General features: G+C 38.9%; 1 long non-coding RNA gene across 1 annotated transcript; it reads right to left on the reverse strand.

The window, feature by feature from the left end:
* Positions 1 to 15,450: 15,450 nt before the first annotated feature.
* LOC136883081 (uncharacterized) lies at positions 15,451 to 24,216 on the reverse strand. The gene is made up of 2 exons (XR_010861216.2): positions 19,022 to 24,216; positions 15,451 to 15,930 (listed from the first exon to the last, which is right to left on the reverse strand). It is a non-coding gene; the product is annotated as an uncharacterized lncRNA (long non-coding RNA).
* Between the last annotated feature and the right edge of the window lie 510 nt (positions 24,217 to 24,726).

Below are 24,726 nucleotides of genomic sequence, written 5' to 3' on the forward strand. Positions count from 1 at the left end.
TTCCGTGGTTTCCCATTTTCACACCAGGCAAATGCTGGGGCTGTACCTTAATTAAGGCCACAGCCACTTCCTTCCAACTCCTAGGCCTTTACTATCCCATCGTCGCCATAAGACCTATCTGTGTCGGTGCGACGTAAAGCCCCTTGCAAAAAAAAATTTTTAAAAATAATAAAATGAAAAAAACAAAATTAAAATATAGTTAAGGTGTCGGCAGCATTTTGCTTGGTCCAGCCATTGCCCACTATACTCTCAGCCTCTCCACTTCACTCAGTTTGTGTGCTACTTTGCAAACATCACATAGTGACCACCTTGGTTGCTGTGGTGCTAGCAGAGTGCATTACACCCCCTTGCTAGAGGCACGTTAGAAACAACAAAGCGATGTGTTAGTGTCGCTTCTTTATGTATTTTAGTGAGATTGTATTGAGTCCTCAACCTGTCCATCTGGGGATAGTACAGAAGGAACCCACTGCCTTGTGGAATGAGGATGATGCTTGTTGTTTAAAGGGGCCTAACATCTAGGTCATGAGCCCCTAATGGTACAAAATGTTATGACAATTTATTAATCCATAATCCTCCACTGACCAGAATTCGAAAACGCGAGGTCAAAGAATGAATGGATGTATATGAAGTTAAAACAATCAGTGGATCCGACCCGCAATGCCCCACATTCCCAGAAACTAGCTTTGAACAATAGTATTACTGATCAAGGGACTGCTTCTAAAGCACAATACTGAATTGATGATACTTGTAGTCGAAACGGGTCCAAAATCCAGGTCATCGGCCCCTCATAATGGTACTTATCGCTAGGAAAATAAAACCATGCTATTCGTCATGTTGCGGTATTAATAAAAAGTAGTGTAGACTCTCAGTATTCAAGCACATTATGGTACTAATTATAATCATTATAAAATATCAAAGCCATTTCTTATTAACAGTGCTGATGTAGTTATTTTATTATTATTATTATTAAAACATAACCGGTTTTCGGGCACTAAGGTCCATCATCAGTGTTAACATTTAAATTTAGTTCCACATGAGTGTGTCGTCAAAATTGGTTGAAATGAGTTTAAAATGTAGCCCTGTTGACATCAACATAGGAAGGGCTGGCTTGAGCACGAGGAAAAGCCAGCCCTTCCTATGTTGATGTCAACAGGGCTACATTTTAAACTCATTTCAACCAATTTTGACGACACACTCATGTGGAACTAAATTTAAATTTTAACACTGATGATGGACCTTAGTGTCCGAAAACCGGTTATGTTTTAATAAAGTGCGTGCTGATACGACTGTATATAATTAATAATAATAATAAAAACATTATGGTACTACTCACAGGTAATGAAATTCGCACATGTAACACAGACCTATGGTGTTTCGCACACTGCGGCACTATTTACAGGCAACGCAAACCTATGGCGTTCCTCATAAGTGGACTAACCGTAGGGACCCGCACTAACTCATGGTGTTCCTCACATAGTGGCTACCAAGCACAGGCAAGGCAGAACCATGGTGTCGCTCATATAGGGGTACGAATCACAGGTTCTGTAAAATGCATCCTGAGCCACAAACTGTCGCTACTAATCCCAAATCTATTGTGTACCTAACATAGTGGTACTACGCGCAAGTAAAAGTGACCCATGGTGTTCCCTGCGTGGTGCTACTAATTACAAGTAGTATCATGGTTCTAATTTGATCATCCCTTTTAGTTGCCTCATCTGCGTCCCCCACCCCCAGGTGGCTGGGAAGAGGAGGGATACTTGGAGGCTAAGGGAGTAAACCCTGAAAGAAAATCCTCTGATGCATTAGGCTTAGCAGGACAGGAGAAGAGTGTTTTTTTGTGTTGTTTTCAATCTAAGAATGAGCGTCCGTTGGAGGAACACACCAAATTTGGGCCAAAATCCATGTACCCTTGGAACCAATGATGACACTACAGAGTTTGAAGATAATCCTAGGAATACAGGAAGTAATATAATTGAAAGACAAAATACTTGGACTGGTCTAAAATACAAACTGAGAGTTGGAACTCTAAACATGATAACTCTGACAGGCAAGAGTGAAGAGATTGAAGATATGATGGAAGGAAGGATGACTCATGTATTGGAATTGAGTGAAACAAACAAATGAAAAGGGACAAATTCAAAATTGTTGAGAGGAGGTTACAAACTGTACTGGCATGGTAACAGAGCATGAAATGGGGTAGGTTTGGTAATCCACAAAGATCACACACCTGTCACAGATGTTACCTTTGTAAATGAAAAAATAATGAAAGCGAGAGTAAAACTAGGGAAGAATAGATTTTTACAATAGTCCAAGTGTATGCCCTTCAGAAAAGTGCAGTGATGGTGAGAAAACAAATTTCCTGGATGATTTGGAAGATCTAATACGAGAACACAATGTTATTATAATAACAACAATGATGATAATGTTATAATTGCTTAAGTTGGAGCCAATAAATCTGGGTACAACAGGCCCTTTTGAATATGGAACAAGAAACGTAGAGGGGGGAACATATTCTACATTTGTGTGTAAGAAACAATCTTCAAAAAATGGGATAGCTATAAGATATCAAGGTATGGCTTGGATGGAAAGTCAAAGACTGATAACTGATAAATTAATTAGAGATAAAGGGATAAAACATTATCCCAAGTGAAAACTTGGATAGCAACTACAGACTTCTAGTAGCGGATCTAAAGTGTAGTTAAAGCTACACCTGCAGTAAAAAGATTGCCAAAGACTAAAGAGTGGAAATTGAAAAATTAAGAAATCAAGGAGAATATTAAAAATTTGAAAGCAACTAAATTACCAAGAAATGAGACAGGTAGAGTTGAGGAAAGTGGAATGCATTTAGAACAACAGTTAATTGTGCTATAGAGGTATTTTTAGAAGAAATAAAGGAACCACAGACCTATTTTTTTTCCACTCAGGTAGAAAGAAACAAGTTGGTAAAATGATTGAGTAAAGCATAGAATTAAGGAAAGAAACATGGCAAAGAAAAACCAAGTTGAAAAACATAATCAGGTTCAGGTAATTATAACAAAACAAATTTTTTTAAAATGGGAGGACTAGCACAGGAATACAGGAATAAGAAACTCCAGGCAACAAATAATAGTGAAAGAAGAAAAGGAGAAATGCTGGGAACTGTTCACCCAAAGAATTGAGAAAGATAGTAAAGGAAATTAGGAAATGTTTTATGGGTTGATGAAAAGTAAAAAATTACATAGGGAAGAAATTAAAGCTATTGAAACAGAGGACAGGATCATTATCAAAAACATGGCAGAAATTAGAGAAGAGATGAAGAGTTATTTTGAAGAATTATTCAATGGAAAGTGTGAACAAGAACAGGTCACCAAGCTTACTAATGAATTACAGAAGGAACAACGTCCAATTACTTGGAGACAGAAAATGTCCTGAAGAAAATTAGAAGTGGTCAGCAGGAGCAGGTGGACTAACAGCAGACATGATTAAGGCAGCTGGAATACAGTAGCTACATCAAACACTGGGAGTTATATGGAAAGAGAACAAGTTGCCAGATGACTGAAAAAATATATATATATAATTGTTGTTGTTTAACCTGCTCAGGCCCACAGAAAATTGAAAATATAATTAAATGTAATTATTCGATATTTATTTCCATTTAGTGTATGAAACAACAACAAAACATGTATTATGGATGTCTGAAATATTTTTGACAGAAATATGGCATGTCCCCTATAGGGGACATTGGGCTTTAAGCTATGAATTCCAAGTATTAATCAATAATCACCATTTTCTTCCTAAAGATTGTTACATTGTTATGTTTTATCTAACAATCACACTGGCCTTTTACTGCATTTCATGATACTGCTTGAAGCAGTTTCGTCCTGTAACCGAACACAAATGCACCTTGCAAGTAGTACACATTATTCTCGCTTTCTTGCTCTGGCAAGTTGGCAGGCGACATCTGTGTTCTTTAGTGTCCACGATTTCGAGCATGTGCAGCACACCTTACCTTCGTAGTTGAGTGGATGGGTGTGGAAACAACTTTTCTTCTTTTGCTGTTCATTTCCTGGTTTCTCTCTTCCTCGCTGGTGTCATAAAAAACAATTTGTGACTCATTTTCACAATGCAGAAGGCTATCAGCAACGTACTTCTTGAAGTCCAAAAATCCATATTTATTCTTCTTAGTAGTTTCCCTGGCTGTTTCACCCCTTCTCATTTTAATCCACCCTGCTGCAATTGCGAAGTCCAACATATGCATAATAAGTCTAACAGTCCACTTTCTTGTCCTGATCATAATCCTATAGAATGCAATTATTTTGTCGAAGAGGTCAACACCACCCATTTGGCAATTATAATTCTTCACTATCAATGGTCGGTTGACTTTGATATACCTTTTTTCTTTTTTACACCAACGAAGACACTCATCAGATGGTTCCGAAGCTTCTTTTGAGGACGCCAAGGTTACAGATTTATTGTCAAACCACTTCACAATTGCCACTTGTCCATCGCTCCGTACCACTTGATCTGTTGTTCCTCTACCTTCCTGTTTCATGTGCTTATCTGTCTTCAGACGAGCTCCTTCAGGAATTCGGTTGTTCTGAATTGTTCCTGTTGCTTGCAGTTTTCTTTCTGAATGGAGAAAGTCTAGAAGGGGAATTGATGTAAAATAGCGATCCATGTAAACTGTAGATCCTTCACTGAGAGTTGTGAGAAGCATCACAGCTTTTCTGCCTATTCCAAGTGTTTCTGTTTCTAAAGTATCATCATTAAAAACTGAATCATCTTTACCCTCGTACAAGAAAAGTCTAACGGCAGTCCATCTGGAGAACAAGTAAGAAAAACTTTTAATCCATAAGGATTTGGTTGGCCATGAACATATTGCCTCATGCTAACATGCCCATGAAATGGTACGATCTGTTCATCCACAGAAACAGTTGCACTTCTGGAATTTTTCAGGCAGCCTTCTCTCACAAAATCGTCGTCAACAATTTGGAGGTTGTTCCTTAGAAGCAAGAATCTGTTTTGGGGCATTTTATCTGTAATTGCAGAAACCCTCGTGCGACTGGACCAATACATTCACATTTGTGGGTATCACAGATACGACATGGTTATAACAATTCCAAATACACTTTTTATTTCCTGTGGAGTTGAATTCAGTATCTTTCTCGTCATCACATGATAGCGATGATTAGTCTTCTCGCTCACAAGTTCATAATATTCTAGTGGAAGATATTTCAAGATATAATCAAAAGGTAATTACTTTCGATATGGATAAACATCTGGCTGATAATATGGAGCAGGAAGAAGAGGTTCAAAATCCCCAGTATGCTTCCAACGAACCCAGTGTGTTTCGTTAACGTAAGAGATGTCGTGGGCTTGATTTTCACCATCCTCATTTTATTCATGTTCTTCTTCACTGGAAGTTGAGTCTGATTCTTGAAGTGGTTGCAGTGTAAGAACTGTTTCCCCATAATCTTCACCATCCGAAATATCGATGCCTGGTATATCACCATTGAGAGTTTCAGTGAAGTCCTTTTCCGACAAGCCTAATGAACAATGAAACACGTGATAAAATATTATAATAAATGGGGTTATCACACACACATCCCACACACATACATACTGCTCATAGCCCATAATTCTGTCCAACTAGACACAGAACAAAGGAACAATGTTCACCACATTAACAACGCCGAAGATCCAATGTCCCCTATAGGGGACATCAAAACTTAACATGTACTAGATCCAAAGTAAGATTTAGTATCAATTATATTACTACCAACGTATATTTTACCAAAAGTGACAGAGTGATTTGTGTTGCCATAAGTAAGTATTCAATAGTGTGAAATACAGAAAATGTGATATTTACCTCTGCTTGCAGCACATGTTCGGCTAGCAGACATTTCTTCTGAACTGTGTGTGTTACCATAGACAATGGTTAATATTTGGCGCTAAAATACTGTTGTCTTACAGAGCTGCATTCTTCAGAAAAGCAACAGTGCAAGAACACAACAGTGGAAGTAGAAACAATCACAAGGATATTACAAAATTAAATGTCCCCTATAGGGGACATCTGCTCTAATCTGCTTGTCAAATTCATACCTTGGTCTATCCCTACCATTCTTACCACGAACACTTCCTTAAAAAACCAACTGAACAAGTCCTGGGTGTCTTAAGAAGTGTCCTATCATTCTATCTCTTCTTCTTGTCAAATTTAGCCAAATCGATCTCTCACCCATTCGATTCATTTATCTCTTCATTTGTGATTCGATCTATCCATCTCACCTTCAGCATTCTTCTGTAACACCACACTTCAAAAGCTTCTATTCTCTTTCTTTCTGAGCTAGTTATTGTCCATGTTTCACTTCCATACAATGCCACACTCCACACGAAAGTCTTCAGAAACATCTTTCTAATTCCTATATCAATGTTTGAAGTGAGCAAATTTCTCCTCTTAAGAAAGCTCTTCCTTGCTTGAGCTACTCTGCATTTTATGTTGTCCTTACTTCTGCCATCGTTAGTTCTTTTACTACCCAAGTAACAATATTCATCTACTTCCTTTAAGACTGTTTCCAAATCTAATATTTCCTGCACCACCTGCCTTTGTTTAACTGCACTCCATTACTTTTGTTTTGGACTTATTTATTTTCATCTTGTACTCCTTACCCAAGACTTCGTCCATACCATTCAGCAGCTTCTCGAGATCTTCTGCAGTCTCAGATAAAATAACAATATCATCGGCAAATCTCAAGGTTTTGATTTCCTTTCCTTGAATTGTGATTCCCTTTCCAAATTCCTCTTTGATTTCCTTTACTGCCTGTTCTATGTAAACATTGAAAAGGAGGGAGGGACAAACTGCAGCCTTGCCTCACTCACTCCTTTCTGGATTGCCGCTTCTTTTTCAAAGCCCTCGATTCTTATCACTGCAGACTGATTTTTATACAGATTGTAGATAATTTTTCTTTCTCGGTATCTGATCCCAATCACCTTCAGAATCTCAAATAGCTTGGTCCAATCAACAATATCGAATGCCTTTTCTAGATCTACGAATGCCATGTATGTGGGCTTCTCCTTCTTGATTCAATCCTCTAAGATCAGACGTCAAGTCAGAATTGCTTCACGTGTTCCTACATTTCTTCTGAAGCCAAATTGATCTCCCAACTCAGCTTCAACTTGTTTTTCCATTCTTCTGTAAATAATACATGTTAAAATTTTGCAGGCATGAGATACTAAACTAATGGTGCGGTAGTCTTCACACCTGTCAGCACTGGCTTTCTTGGGAATAGGTATAACAACATTCTGCCGAAAATCGGATGGGACTTCTCCTATCTCATACATTTTACACACGAAATGGAATAACTTTGCCGTGGTGGTTTCTCCTAAGGCAGTCAGTAATTCAAAGGGAATGTCATAAATTCCAGGTGCCTTGTTCCTATATAGTTCACTCACAGCTCTGTCAAACTCTGACCTCAAAATTGGGTCTCCCATTTGATCAACATCAACAGCCTCCTCTTGTTCCAGAACCAAATTATCTTCATCTCTATCTTGATACAACTGTTGGATATGTTCCTGCCATCTTTCTGCTTTGTCTTCTTTCTCTAGAAGTGGCTTTCCACCTGAGCTCTTAATATTCATACACCTAGATTTCCTTTCTCCAGAGGTTTCCTTGATTTTCCTGTATGCAGCATCTACCTTTCCTAGGACCATACAACCTTCGACATCCTTGCACTTCTCCTTCAGCCATTTTTCCTTAGCTACCTTGTACTTTCTATCTACTTCATTCTTTAATCGCCTGTATTCTTTTCTGCCCTCTTCATTTCTAGCATTCTTGTATTTTCGTCATTCATCAATCAGGTCTAGAATCTCCTGAGTTATCCACTGATTCTTAGTTGATTGTTTAAAAAAGGAAGTGTGCCAATTATAGGGGCACCATCTTTAGTCACATTGCCTCAAGATAGTGGAGAAGATTATAGAACAGAGACTGAGAGAAATAATGGAAGACCAATTTGAAGAGGAACAACAAATGGAAAAGCATATGACAGGGTAGAGAAAAGAAAACTGTGGGAATGTTCAGAAAAACATAGCATCCCAGAAGCACTAATTAAAAAAGTTCATATGTATGATAGTTGTGTGCAAGTAAGAGATGGAAGATCTCAGTGGTTTAAATCAAGAAGAGTTCTCTTAAATAAGTGATGGAAGAACTCAGCGGTTTAAAACAAGAAGAGGTGTCCAACAAGTTATCTTTTCCCATTGCTCTTCATTTCACTCATGGATACTATTGTAAAGAAACTCAAGGAAAATCTTAATGCATTTGTTTTTGCTACTGATGTTACCATTTGGGAAGAAACTAAGAGGGATGTTCAGAGGAGATTGGATCTTTGGAACACCAATTTTAAAGAATATAACTTAACTGTGAGGAAGAGCAAAACAGTGTTAATGAAAGTTAGCTGGGCAAATATACTTTGTAACCTCACCCTCGAGGGAGAGATCATTGAATATGTGAATAACTTTAAATATCTGGGGAGTACAATATCAAATTATGGAAGTGCCAATAATGAAGTGTGGAACAGGGTGCAAAAAAGATCCAACTTCTTTCTTCAAGTATGGAACATAGTTTGGGACAAGGGAGTTCTCAGAGGGCAAAACAGACCATGTTTAAGACTTATCTCCTGCACATCATGACATATAGTCTGAAGAGTTGCATAATACATAAAAGAGAAGGAAAAAAAAGGCAACTGCAAGCTTGTGAAATGAAGTTCCTTAGATCAGCTGTACAGGAAACAAGGAAGCACAGAATTAGGAATGATCAGATATGAAGAGACCTGCAGGTCAGCTGTGTGTTGCAAGGTTGAAGTGGCAAGGACACGTTAAGCAGATGCAGGTGACTTGAACTCCAAGGAAGTATTTTGAGATCATTCCAGGATGAAGACCAATTGGACGCCCTAGAAAAAGGTGGAAAAAGACCTAGAGAAGAGAGGAGAAACGTGGGATGCCCAAGAAGAGAGAGGAAGCATACCAAGACCATAACAAATGGAAGCACATCGTTTTCACACATCCTACACAGCTCGGTGGAAGGAATTCATGATGATGATGATGTACTGAGTCCTGATATTAGAGGAAGTACAGAATGTGTATTTCATCATAAGGAAGTACGTAATCATAATAATTTATTAAAAGAAGTTATTACAGGACATTCTTAAATCTGGCACACTGTTCAAAATTAGATGAAAAGGGAATGTGCAGCTCAGACTTCCAGTAGGCTATCATTGATATATTTGCTTTAGGTATTCCTTATGATCATGCTATACATTATCTTGGCATATTGATGTCTTATTACAGGTTTCAATCATCAATAGCAATGGTGTAATGCTGTGTGCCAAGCTGCACAAGCCAGAACATTGAGAGGAGTAGGGGAGAACGAGGCAAGTTGACGATAAAGTTCGTTTCAACATTCTGCCAGAACATGACATGTTTTACATCTGTGATGATGTGTTTATTACTACTTACCTTTTTATGCAACAGTTCTGCAATGTTCAGAGTTCTAGTTTTAATACCTTTTTCATAAAGTAGTAAAGTTTAATTTTATGTAAATTCGTCACCTTGCCCAGTGCCCGGGGTAAGTTGACGAACCTATTGGGGTAAGATGATGAGCATTCTTCTCAACTGCTTCAACATAGAACTTCACTGAAATTTGTTAAACACACCATCAAAACTTGAAGTAACTTGATTTTAATTATGAACTACACAACAACATACATTTCTAAAGAACATAAATTTGAAAAATGTTAAAATACTTTAAAATAAATTTAAAATAATTCTTAGAAGTTGCTACTAAAATTACTATATTGAATACAAGAACTCTGAAGAAAACAGTTTTAAACTGGAATATACTCAGCACATATACATACATCACAGAGAAACCATCCACTACCTTCATAATTTGAGTAGTCTTCATGACACCACACTTTACAGTTATCACGCTGAATCCAGTCTTCATTTGGAAGATGAACATACTTTACTTCACACACGGGACATGCAGAATTTTCTTGCTGTCAATTGTCAGATTCAGATATGTAGCCCAGAACCTGGCTACTTTTCTTCTCTGGGTTTTCCATTCCTGCTCTTTCTTCAGCATTTCTTTTTGTTGAAGCATGTCCTTCATGGGTGTGCTGGTTATGACAGATGCTGATCTCCTAGCTCTTTTCCTCATTATGACAGGCCTTTGACCGTGCGGTAATGGTCGAATATCATATATTGTTGTCGTTTGAGTTCTCTAGCCTCTCTCACTCCAACTACAAGCACGTAACCTACAAGAGGAGCCCTTGTTAAACTGAGCAACCCAGTGGAATGTTGGGTATCCAACCCCAGCAGGAAACTGGGTCAGTGAGCAGGTCAGTGCGGGAGGATCACCACTCTATCATTCATTAAGGTGTGGTGATTACTACGGCATATATGGCATGCTGTACTGCTTGTAGCCATAGGAATGCAATCAGAGATAGTCGACAACTAGAAAGACGCTCCTGGAGGATACCATCTTAATCTCCAAATGTCGAATAAGGTACAACTCCAACTACACCTGATTATGTCCATGAGGTCTAACAACCTCAGCAGTTTTTGGATCTCCAGTCATCGTAGACTCTATGTCACTGGGCCAGCGTCCTGAAACTGTCAAGGGCCGTGTGACTGTTGATGTGCACCAGCATTCCCACGTAAAAAGATTTCACACACCGGCGTCATTTGGAAAGCAACACCATCTGCTCTGCGGTGATCGGCAAGTTGCGACGGGGGCAGGATAGTGTGATCTGAGAGCTCATAGTGATGAGTCGGCACGTAGGCGGCAAGTGTGTGATAGCTCGAGGACAGACTGTAGAGCAACTCGTATGCTACACCCATGACTGAGCAGTCCTATTTAGGATCCCTTCTGCTCACCCTGAATGGGGAGGTGGCTATAAAAGGTGCCCCATAAACATAGGCAGTCTAACTTCTCACCTGACTGGAGAAGTACTGTACCACGTTCAGTGGGTACATCAATTTGCAGTAGAAACAGAACAAAGATTTGCAACATGAATATAGCTACCTGGAATATTCGTACTCTGATGGACACTGATGTAGATAACCGACCAGAGCGACGTACAGCAATAATAAGTCGTGAGTTAAAGAAATACAACATAGATATCGCAGCTCTTAGTGAAACTAGGCATGCTGGAGAACGACAACTCGAGGAGCATGGCGGTGGCTATACATTTTTCTGGAAAGGAAAAGATGAAGGCGAATTAAGAATTCATGGAGTAGGTTTTGCAATAAAGAATGAGCTTATTCACAATCTTGACGAGTTCCCATCTAGAATTAATGAGAGACTCATGACACTCCGTCTGAAACTCAAGAACAACCAAAGAGCTACGGGTAATCAGTGCATATGCCCCAACGCTGAAGTCAGAAGATGATCAAAAGGAAGCGTTCTATAACCAACTTGATGAATTCCTGTCGATTGTACCCCAAGTCAGATAAGCTTATTCTGCTGGGAGACTTTAATGATCGGGTTGGCAGAGAATCGTCACTTTGGCCTGGAACTATTGGTAAACCGAGCTCGATAGCTGCAGTCGCTTAAGTGCGGCCAGTATCCAGTATTCTGGAGATAGTAGCTTCGAACCCCACTGTCGGCAGCCCTGAAGATGGTTTTCCATTTTCACACCAGGCAAATGCTGGGGCTGTACCTTAATTAAGGCCACGGCCGCTTCCTTCCAACTCCTAGCTCTTCCCTGTCCCATCATCGCCATAAGAACTATCCGTGTCGGTGCGACGTAAAGCAACTAGCAAAAAAAAAAAAAAAACTATTGGTACAGAGGGTGTAGGCAAAGTCAACGCCAATGGAACCACAAAGTGTTCTGAATATGATCTTGTCATTACAAATACACTCTTCCGCCAGAAGGATAGATTTAAAACAACATGGCAACATCCCAGATCAAAGCACTGACACTTAATCGACTACATTATTGTCCGCACCAGAGATAAGCGCGATGTTCATATAACCAAAGTTATGACCGGTGCTGATGATTGCTGGACTGACCACCGCTTAGTTCAATCTGTGATGGCTATACAGGTTCCTCCAAGACGACGGATTCAGGGGAAGGCGATAAAACACAAACTAAATGCTGAACAACTTAGGAACAACAGTATCAAATCTGCCTATCAAGTACTATTGGCTGATAAACTTCCAAATGAATACTCAGAAGATATTGAGCAGCACTGGTCGTTATTAAAATCAGCTATTATAGCAGCTGGCAAAGAAGCAGTTGGTTTTAATAAGAGGAAACATCAGGACAGGTTTGATGAGAATGACAAAGAAATATGTGACCTAATTGATGAAAAGTGGAAAGCCTACAACGCTTGGCAAAATGATCCGAATTCATTTCTCAAGAAACAGAGATATCAACAATTCAAGACATAAGTCTAGAAGAAATGCAGGATGATCAAGACTAAATGGTGGATGACAAATCAAGGGAAATGGAGAATTTAATCGCCTCCAACAACACTAGTGCCTTCTTCAGTGCTACCAAAGCTATTTATGGTCCCTCCACCAAAGGTCTTAATTGTCTAAAATCCAAAGATGGTACTGAAGTGCTTAAAAACCCTGACTCGATAGCTTCCTGTAATATGTGGTGGGACGGAGAACTGGAACTATGGGAAATATAATTTTAAAGTTTTTTATTTAACGTGTCTGAAGGATTTCATTTTTGGTTGGAATTCTGGACTCTACTGGAATTATTTTATGTAACAGCAAGAAATATTAATTTAAATATGTGTGTAATAATTTTTCTTTTAGGCAATAGGCAAGATATATTGAACAGTATGAACATTGCAAGATGCAAACAGTGATTTTTTTGTACGTAAATTTTATATAATTGATCATTTAAATTAATGTCAGCAAGCATGAGGAAAAGACACTTGAAGAATTTCTTGAAGAATTATTTGAAAATTAAATTTTGTAATTCTGTTTGTAAAAATTGTATTCTGATGAAAATGTAAAGTTGCTTTAGTTGTGAAACATCCTATACCGCATGTGCTGTTATTGCTGTTGAAATAGGTGTCGCAATAGGAAATCTCGAGAAGTTGCTATCTTAATATGACCATATATGGTCATGCAATCTCATTCGCTAGAATAACGAGATTTCCTATTGGCGAAAAGATAGGGAATGTAGTGGAATTTGTTTCCCATCAGTGGATTGTGATTTGTCAATTTCTGGCCTTAGGCCGTTTTGCGTGCGGGATGCGATTCGGCTGCGTCTATTCCATCTGACCGTCCTCGAGTGCGGTTGCATGTGCTCGAGGGCTCCCTTCGGGAACTCCAGTTTTTATTGGTAAGTGTTATTTCAATGTTATTCTCAAAGTTTTCTGGTTTTGTTTGATTTAATTTAATTACTTTGGTATTTCCTTGCTTAATGTCATTTTCAAAGTTTTAAATTTAACACGTCCAAGTTTGCCCTAGGTTCCCGTTGCCGTAATTTCAGTTCTATCACTTACTACTTTCGTTTTAAAACTATACATTCTATTGTTAAATCAAATTTTCTCTAAATTACTTAAGTATGTCTTGATTCCGTGTCGTGGAACTGTATTTGTTAAAGTCTTTTAAACACCCTTCATTTGTGCATAAGTATCAGTTGCTATGTCATGATCTTGTTTTTTGTAATATTGGTTTTGATTATGTTAATATGATGAGTTTCGAGATGATGATTGTAAGTCTTTTCTCCCCCATAACGCCATACCTTCCCATGGACCTCATAGGGTTCCAGCACCTTCCACTTTCGTCTCTTAGTTGTCATTTTTAGGCCTGTAAGTGTTCCCTTGTATTTGATTTAATTTTGAGTACCGGTATTGATAGTTATCCGTCACGTTTCCATGCTCTGATGTGAATTCACCGCCGCTGCGTCATTTTACTATTTCTTCATTCACATTTTATGTCAACATTTATTATTTTTATTATTATTCTATTATTATTAATATGTGTAGGCGTAATTGTCGGATTATGGTCACAGTTCCCATTGGAAAGAACATTATGAAGACCTCCTGAACAGAAACTTGCATGTCGTGGAAGATGTGTTTGCTGATATTCCACAACAGCCAATTCAAGATCACTTAGATGAAGTCCCTTCTATTCAAGAAATCGAGAAGGCCATTCAACAACAGCTGAAGAATATTTTTTTTTGCTAGGGGCTTTATGTCGCACCGACACAGGTAGGTCTTATGGCGACGATGGGATAGGAAAGGCCTAGGAGTTGGAAGGAAGCGGCCGTGGCCTTAATTAAGGTACAGCCCCAGCATTTGCCTGGTGTGAAAATGGGAAACCACGGAAAACCATCTTCAGGGCTGCCGACAGTGGGATTCGAACCTACTATCTCCCGGATGCAAGCTCACAGCTGCGCACCCCTAGTCACACAGCCAACTCGCCTGGTAGTTTCAGATTTTACAACATGCTCTTTATTTCTGGGGTAGTTAAAAAAAATAGCGTAAATTAATTATTCGAAATACAATTGCACTTGGGTGAGGTGGTGCTAATGTTCATTTATCAGAGTTGGTAGACAGCAGGGCAAGCAATGAGCACATTAGTGGATTAAGTACATCCATCACGAGTCTCTCATTGCTGACAGGTCAAGATGAATTTTAGAGAATAATTTGTGAATGCTACAAATGCAAAAACAATAGGGTGAATTCAGAATGGAATGTGTGTTGATCGTTTAGGAGCTAACAATGTTGAGCAAAAGGAACTACTGTATTTATGCAAAATTCTTGGGAAGAATTTATTATTAGGTCCACTTATTCAATATAAGGCTATTCACATTAAATGACCATGTTAAAAACTAGTATATGTTTCTATTAGGCCATCTTCATTCAAAGACTGGTCAAGCTTCATGAGCGAACATGTCCATGAGCTATTGAGTAGGGCAAGAGTCTCAAGGTCATATTTTTTAATGTTAGACAGATAGTGCAATCGGAGCAGTGATCTACACAAGAAGAAAGAGGTATTGGCAGCAATGAAGTGGCTCAGGACAATGTCCTTGATAAGGTTGTCTAGGGTAAGCAAAGCTCACAGATATTTGAAGGTGCTGACCGCTCAAAGGTCTTACCAGCTATTCTAATGATATTAGTACCAGCATGACGATCTCTGCTGACAATCTGGTACTTAGTCTTCACTGTGCTGATGCTAAGCCGTACTTTTCTGGTGTTCTCTTCAAACAGTGCCGTGATTCTTGCCACGTCCTGGGCTCTGCCCAATACATCATTTAGATCGTATTCAAGAAATTTATGTCCACCATTGCTTGCTGGTGCTCACCTGATCATCTTCTAAGGCACCAACCTGAAAAGTAGCTAGATTATTACCCCTTGATTCTGCTGTACCTGCTGTACTCCAGGGGATGCCAAACTCGGTCACGATCTCATGATAATATAAGAGAAGAATAAATAATAATGCATACAATATTTTAAAAGTCTTATATATTCAGTACTTTTATAATCATTTAAAACAATGCCATAAATTTTAAGTACCACAATAATAAATGTTGGAATGCCTTTGGTAAAAAGAAGAGGGATGAAATGTCCTTAACTGTGATGATAAAAAAAAAAAATTACACACATACACAGAGGATTAAGAAATATTTTGTACACATATTTATATATATCTTATTGCTGTAGATACAAGGCACAAATAACATCATCACTCTTTCACTTATAAGTTCATGAGGATGTTTAACATACACTATAAAGTAATAAATCTACATGGCCAAGCCATGTTCACTATACACAAGTCTCTCAAGGCACACCATCGCACAGACTGTTCTGAATGAAAACAAACAAAATGCCAAATACTGTGCTAAATGTTAGCACAAGAATATGTTCTAAAGTTTAACACTCCTCCTCTTTCCAGCAATACAAAATCTGTATTGGGGAGAAATGAAACTTGTACTGGGTGGGCTATAGGTCACTTTGCTAAGTGTGGAAAAGTTTCCATAAAAGAAACCGACTATCTGGAGAGCCTAACATTTTAGGACCAAGTGGAAGTCCACAAGACAAAAGAACTTCTGTGTGCTTCGATACATTTAACTCAGTAAGCTGAGTGGCCTAATACAACAGGTTCTTCGGAGAACTAGGTTTTCAGTCCAAATTTCTGATGTGTTGGCAACCTCTACAGCGGGATGATCTACTTTACAGGTAAAAGCCTCGAGTAATGAAATGAGGAAAAAGGTAAATAAACAGTGCAATTTTGCTATTGTGTAGCAACTTTTTTTTTAAAGAATATGTTCGAAATAACACCACTCTTGTTCCGCATAAAGCACTATATGCATCGTAACGCTTTCTTGTACCTTCGACAGCATGAAGGGTGCGACACTTTTACTTGCTGTCTTAATCTTCCCAACATGATCATCTATGTTATCAGTTAATATTGCATTAATTAGGTTGCATGAGAGTGATTTTGACTTTCTCCATACACTAACAGCATATTTACCAACTTATCATTACTATAATGCCCATACTCTATTCAATAACAAACAATATGCAATGAGAATATTTTGATGATTCACAACAATATTACTGTAACTAGCATTCTTCATATTTTACAGGAAAGCAAATTAAAAGTTCCCATGTATGGCAAAAATCACCATGGAGACATATGGCAGTCATTATTGCCTAGAACGCTGACAGCCATAAGCCTCCATGGTGATTTCTGTCGTGCACAAACTTAATTTACTTTACTGTAACACTTGAAAAATGCTTGTTATGATAATATTACTCTGAACCATCGACTTAATAATGCTTTACTGTGAGCGAAGTCATAATGTCAACCATTATCTCTTCCCCTCATGTACAATGCTTTAAACCTCATTAAGTAGGTTATAGAAAGACTCTGTCGCTTCCAATATGAACCGCCTAGATTAGACCCCTGTGCTGCACAGGTTAATCAGAGATGTTGCGGACACATCTGATACTTTAGGTTACCCAACTTACTGAGCTGTATATATCTAAAGTGCATGGTACTTCAGTTTATCACAAGGATGACTTCAATCAATGGGCACAATTTTAAGTTCATTGTGGACAGAGTAATACACAAACAATTGTAGAGCATGAGCAGAATATATCAGACATCTTGACTTGCATTAAAAAAAAAATAAACTTTACATCAGACAAACTGTTATTTTTGGCTTTTTAGACAAGGGCTGCTATCTCACCATAATACAGTTCCTCAACTGTTCTCACATAGGCTGAGTTGATCTTGAACCAACACTCAGATCCAGTTAAAAGTAACTGACCTGGCTGGGAACTGAACCTGGGGCCTCCAGGTTGAAAGGCAGGCTTGCAACCCCTACACTGTGATGCTGAATTTACAACAGAAAAGTATTTAGAAATGCTATACAACATATTTTAAAGTTTAAATTAAAATGTAATAAAGGAAGTCAAGCATGAGGATAGGAACTTAAACCAGAATAAAAATGTTCCCATAGTCATTCCACACTTTTTTAAATATTTTATTTGCCACTTACATGTTTAATGTAAGCTTCTGATACTGCGAATGAAACAAAGACTTTTACTAGGTACAACATTAGTGGCAACATTTCCATCCGAGGCCTCGTTTAGTTTTGAAAGCAATTCTAAATTATTCAGAAGCTGACTTGCTGGGCCTATTATGGACCCCGAGAAGTAAAGATGTCAGTAGAATCCGGGCAGCACAAATGAGATTTGTCCGTAGCCTGATCGGTAAGACACGGAGAGACAAAGTCTGTAATGAGGAAATCCGCAAGCAGTTGTAAGACTGCAGGACAGAATAACATCGCAGCAACTGAGATGGTATGGACATATGTGACGCATGAAATATAACAGATTACCAAAACAATGTACGATCTAACACTTGAAGACAAAAGACCAAGAGGGTGACCAAGAATCAGATACAAGGACGTGGTGAAGACTGATATTGAACAGCGAGGACATACTTTGGAAAGCACTGAAGAAGGAGAGAAGTTCAGAGACCAGAACTTGTGGAGAAGCCTTGTTCGCCGACCCATCGCTTAAGATGGAACAACGTGGGATGTGTATGTAAGTACGTACGTACAGCATTAGTGGGGCAGTAACTGATGTCTGGGGACTGCCTTCATTTATGTAAGTGGGGTTTTATGAGAAGAGTGACAGCTGACAAAGGCACACATTTTACTATCTCCGTGGCTTCACAAGTGCAACGTGTACTGCACATGTAGACCCAGCTCAGTTTTACAGCCGGGTGCCCTTCAAGACGTCAACCCTATGTGGAGAGATACGCTTTTCTGTGTTTGTTCGTAATCTGACTAATCTGTGTGAATGAAGAGGCATATTTTAAAACAGACACAAACATTCAATCCCTGAGCTAGGAAAATTAACCCTACACTATTACAATCCCATTTGGAAATTGAAGGGGGTCCCTCTGAACTGATAATAACAAGCGTATGTCCTCAACTACCATGCGTAGACATTTCAATTTGACACAATCTGGTTGCCTGCTTATCAATTGCAAACACTCCGTTTTACTCTACAGTAGACATACTAGATGGCAGAGTAAACCAGATTCCTCTTGGGCGTCTATGGCTGAGTTTTAATGAATTTTGTCGCGTAAACACCAAATGTGTCACCACAGATCTTTTACATGCTGACATCATATGACATGGAGTGTCGAATGGACTTTTATCCACCCTTCAAATATCCGATTAACTTTGCCGGGTTTGAACCTGCTATCTTGGGATCCAGAGGCTGACAATCAATCTACCATTGATCCACAGAGGCAGCTACCTTCTGAACTGAAAGCTTCGTTACTGATCACTCAGCCAAGGAGCCAGATTACAAGTCAGTATATTATTTGCATTCGAGAGAGAGAATGAGAGAAAGTTAAGTGCTCAGGAAAGAAAGTTAACAAGAGCAAAATTAAAAGTACAAGTAACCGATGGAAAGTAGCAACTTACCGCGTTAGTACACACGGATACAGTACAGATAGAAAAAATCACACGGGCCCTTCTTGTTTGGCTGCAACCTTTGCCAGTGGAGGACAAAATAAGAATGACGACCACTGCTGAAAAGCAAATACTGCTGTGAGGCAAAGGAAGGGGGGATAAGCTCGCTGCTGTAGTCTGTAACAAACAAATTTAGACTCTCTTTCTTTTTCAAGTATTCTATCCACAAATACTAACATGGTAAGTTGTAGCTCTCCATCTGTTTCCTATGCAACACAACAGAATAGTTCATTCTTTTAGCTCACGAGGAAGTTTGTGAAAATTCTTTACTATTCATAGCAGTTTTTATAAACAGCCTATGGCTTTTGAGTTATATAATGGCCATCAGTTTCTCTAATTTATATAAAATGTATACACAGTGCTGTCACCAATTAGGAAACTAAAGACAATGTAACCAGTCTTGTTTATTTCTTTCAAGGCATGTTCTTAAAACTACCATCATCAATGCCAGTTTAGAAAGTCACTATTTGATAAACAGGAAAATTAAAATTAAAAAGACCACAATTGCAGATGCAAAACCATGTTTTCACTCAGTCTAAAATATAACTTTCAAGGTTATTATTTATTTTGCGTTCCACTAACTACTTTTACGGTTTTTGGAGACAATGAGGTGATGAAATTTTGTCCTTCAGGAGTTCTTTTATGTGCCAGTAAATCTGCCTACATGAAGCTGACGTATTTGGGCACCTTCAAATACAATCGAAGTGAGCTAGGATCGAATCTGCCGAGTTGGGCTCAGAAGGCCAGCGTTTTACCATCTGAGGTACACAGCCTGATCCCCTTTGATTACACTTAAGGTTTTAGTTTTACATGACTATCAATATCATGAGTATAGCAAAGGGAGCTTCAGCTTTACGTGGATTATGAACTACACGGACATGACTTCTAATTCTTTTTACAAATTCCACTTACATTGGCCGGTCTTTGATCTGTGGCCACTTTAGTGAGAAGCCAGTGATAATGTCACTAAGCTACCCTGCTCTCAGCAACATCTATTAATTACTTTAGCAAGAATAGTGGTCTTAGTATAGCAGTAAGTTTTAACTAAGAAGATTCTTCAGTCATTTTACTTCAGATAAAGACAGCCCGGCTGAAATGTAGATCCTTGTCGGGTGTATTCTGCGATTCCAAAATGTTAATAAGAACCAAAGACAAGGTTTACCAAAACACTGTTATACCTGCTATGATGTATGGAGCAGAATGCTGGAGCACCAACAAGGTGCACTGTAAATGAAATGAAAATGCTTACATGGGCAGGAGGTGTCCCTGGAATGACAAGATCTGGTATGAATATGTAAGAGGTTCCTTTAACCCTTTCACTCCGGCGTAGCGAGTATAGTGGCGTGACCCTCTGGACACGAGCAGCGAGTGGCTCACCGAGCCCGCTGTACGGGATACTTGTCTTGCTCCGCCCTCCAATCCGCATACGACTGCTCGTGATGTGAGGAGAGAACAGGCAGAGTTTAAAGGTGTTTTATTTTGTTTATAATGCATATTCGGTAAAATGCTTATGACTATATTTTTAGCACTTTTCATCCTCCTTGCACAGAAGAGTTATGATACTTGTGTTAAAAACAGCTGAAAGAAACTTAACATGCAAGCATTATCCACTAAACTTTTCAATCCAGAATTAGCTGCGTCAAACTTATGTTTCTTTGGATTCAGGTTCTACTTTTTCCAAATTAGTTCTCTGCTCAGTGGTTCAGGCACCTGATCTTCATCCTCGCTATCTTCATTTTCAGTCGATCGTCAAAGGGGGCCGACCTTCTAGGCAACGAAGCATTAACTGAAGTAGGAAATGTGCCTGAAGTCGTTCCGTCACCAGAATCAGATGACAAATCATTATCATCGTCATCTTCTTCAAAGTCACTACCCAATGTGAGGGCAAGAGCTTCCTCTGCAGTATATCTTTCCTCCGTCATGAGGTCTTTTACAGTTTCAAAGCAACTGAAAGCTAAGTCAAGAAGCACAGGGGAGCAGCTAAGCGCTTAGTGAGTAGCATACCGGTCATAGTGCTATCGTCTTTGAAATGGTTACTTCTTGTCATATGGTGATCATAGCTGTAACTACAGACTCCCAAGACAGCTACGAGAGACCTCCAAGGCCGAACTTCCACAGCAGTCTATCGCAGTGAAACGGAAAACAGGCAAAAGACGTGACTTCTACTGCAGTCGGCCGGCTATGAGGCATGGCTGCAGTGCGACTGCTACAGCAGTCAACTGGAGTGAAAGGGTTAAAGTTGTCCCAATTACAGAGAAACTCAAGTAATGTCACATGAGATGGTATGGTCACTTAATGGAGAGGATGATTCCTACGTTGTCAAAGAGGTACTTAGTAGAGTATATCAAATTCACCCATGGGTAGAGGCAGGCTGACTGCAATGTGGCAGACAAACATAGAAAAGAAATCAGGATCATCAATTTGGCACCAGCGGCAACATAAGATCGAGAAACATGGTGCTGCAGTATGAGAACTGACCTCACATGAATTGGGAAGAGGGAAAGAAAGAGGAGGATGAAGTAGTAATTTTTTGTCCTACATTAATTTCCGATTCCTACGTGTTCCTAGACAGTCCCTGTCCTAATACTTAAGATTCCCTGATACAGTGTTGCAATAAGCTGGAGAGAGGATCAAGAGGTAATAGGATATGGCAGCCCCCATGTTCATGTGGTTGCCAAAACCAAAATTTCTCCATCAAACACACGTAATAAAAGAGGCATATTTCAGTCATCATTCAAGGAACAGTCTGATAGTATTAATTCCTGTGTTTTTTAAATAGATGTCAATTATTAGGGGATGATTGAATCTATTTCATAATACATTACAATAAATACTATAACATCAGTTAAAAAGAGCTGTAAATTAACAACCATTGATAACACAAAAATAATTCCAAGCATACATCATAACAAGCTTTCACCTTCTCCTTCAGTACATTACAATAATATCAATGAGGACAACAGTTCATTTTTATTAAAGCTGATAACTACATAAGACACTGTCACAATAGCGATGGACGGCTTTTATAAATACAATAGCTGCCAAAGACCTATAAAATGAAAAACAATAACAATTACAGCTGCCTATGCAATTATGAACAGCTCATTTGACGTGTGAGTGTTAGTCACTTTGTTCTTGTACTTAAGTTCCTTAAACTAGCACAGCAAGGGTAAAGTAGACCAATGACTGCTTCAACCCAGTATTGCTTCAGCAATGACAATTACTATGTGTTCTCTCCATTTTCTATATATATTAATTAAATGTCTTTGCTACATTGCCAGGCCAGTGGCACAGTTGGTCAGATTCCGTCAACAGATTTACTATGTTTCTACCAGATAGCTATTTTACAACCGAGGAAGCTTGGATAGTTCTTAGATTCAATAGTACATTTCAAGGTCCTTGGTGACCAATCTGCAGAAATAAATATGATGAAAAAAAATTAACCCACTCACATACAATTACTTTGCCTGAGAAAGTGACTTTGAAGGCAATTATTTACTGTATTTACCTTCTAGGTTACGAAAGTTGTAATTGAATTAAAAGAGATGGGACATACTCTGGAATGGAGATGTAGTTATATGTAAGATGTGTGGGGCACAGCCACAGGCATCATAAATGACAGCACTCTTATTCTTAAGGTTTGCTCCTCATTCGAGACTTCATTCTCACAAGGGAACTGTATCTAAATTTACTCGTACTACATACAACTTGAAATACTGCACCACACTGTATACAAAGGCTATAACTTACAAAAAAAATCAGCTGCTGCTTACAACTGTAAGGTCACAAATTACATACAGAAACTTTGCAAGAAAATATTGCCAGGAACAGCAATTGGAAACCTGCTGGCGCTCTGTATGGTAAGTCAAGCAGCCAAAGTGTTGGTTGACGACAAGTTGGTGGTTGGGGCATAACAGTTATTTATAAGTTTCATTTCCGTATTGATGGATATTACTTTACAGAAAAACAATATATATACAAATCTCCACCTTATCAATACAAATTTATTTCACATTAAGCAGGTAAATATAGTCAAATAGTCAAGACTAGTTTCGACCCCTAGGGGCATAACAGTGTCGGTGTGAATCAAACGTGAAGCAAAAACATCTAGTATCGACCGAACGATAGAAACACTCGTCTCTGGCACCATGCACACCGAACAAGCACTTAGCTGTCATACTGCTCTTCGCATAGCTACTTACACGTCTTTAGGCATTATTTTACAGACAACAGGAACTCCAGGGGTTGCTCCTTTGTGTAATTGCTTGCAAACCATGAATATCTGACCATGCCCAGAAACCATAGAGAGGAAAACTGAAAATGAAAGAGTGAATTTTCAGAATACTGTATTGCTGCCAAACTTTCTGTTAATCAGCGGTAAAATTATTTCCACTGCTGAAAGTACCAGGAAGAACCTGGAACAGTTCTATGGTTTTGCCTGAAGGGATGTCTTCAAAGTAAGCTATTATCACTGTACGGGGTCCAGGAGTGAACGAGCCGCACACATTTGTCATCTAAGAATGGGAAGAAAATTCTTTAAACCAGAATTTCAGTTCATACTTTCCCATTTTCACACATTTAGTGGCAGTGAATTTTTAAGTTATTAGCTGCCAAACCGATAATCCATACAAAAGATGCACAGAAGTTATGACTTCCAATCACAAGCCTTCTTGGAATACTGACAGCCACAGTTGCAAGAATGTGTTGCCTAACCTTTTCAGACCGTGTACGCACAATTGTGCGGGTTCGTATGTTATTTATCCCTGACCATATTTGACGTTTTTCTGGGGCTAGACCGGACTGCAATGATTGTGCAGGACACATGGCGTGTATTTCAATTGTTTTTAGTATGCGCTTGACCGCCAGGGCGAAGGAAGAAGAGTTATTAATCTAGAAACTTTACTGAATACCGGAATATATTCAATGAAGTGTGTACATTGGTTAGTGAACGTAAATTTTGAAGATACATCATCGTATGTGATACAACAAGGTTTTGAATTTTGATACGCACAATTGTGTGGGTCCTTTTTCTTCGGATGTTAGTTTTTATTTTGTAAAATAAACTATCAATATGTGTATTGAGGAGCATTTTAGTCAGGTTTTGACATACAAACAAAAATTCACACCACTAGTTTTCTTTCAGGTCTGAAAGGGTTATAGTTTGCTTTGCTTGTCTTGCTTCTGCAAAATGAGAATGTAATTATTTTTTCCATACATCATCATCATTATCATCATCTTATGCCTGATGGGGATTCCTGATATAGCTTCGACCTGTTTCTGCCATGTGTATGGTTGTCTCTGTGATGAGACCAAACTATACCTGCTATGGAAATTGCTGAATGAACGTCGCTTCTTGCCACTTTCGTTCAGCTACCAAGCTACAGCTTTCCTCTTGCAGTCATAGCTAACATAACCTCTCTTTCTGTTCTCTCTGGAGGAAGGTAGCTTGAAGAGGTAGACTTGCCTGTTGAATCACTGGATTGCAAATCATTGGCCTCACAATCAAGGTTCATACACGGAGCCGGTAGACAAGGAGCATGGATTTTTTAGCCAACAGATGAAGGCAAGGTGTCACTGCTTTCACTCTTGCCATTGTTTTGTACATCTAGATATGCCTCTGTAGAAACACTGTATCTTGATATCAGAGCAAATGGTGAGCAGTTTCATGACACGCATGAGAGTGTGGCAGACAAGAAGCGCCTGGATGCCCCGGACAAATAGAGAT

The sequence above is a fragment of the Anabrus simplex genome, chromosome 11 (genome assembly GCF_040414725.1).
Source record: "Anabrus simplex isolate iqAnaSimp1 chromosome 11, ASM4041472v1, whole genome shotgun sequence".
Classification (NCBI taxonomy): domain Eukaryota; kingdom Metazoa; phylum Arthropoda; class Insecta; order Orthoptera; family Tettigoniidae; genus Anabrus; species Anabrus simplex.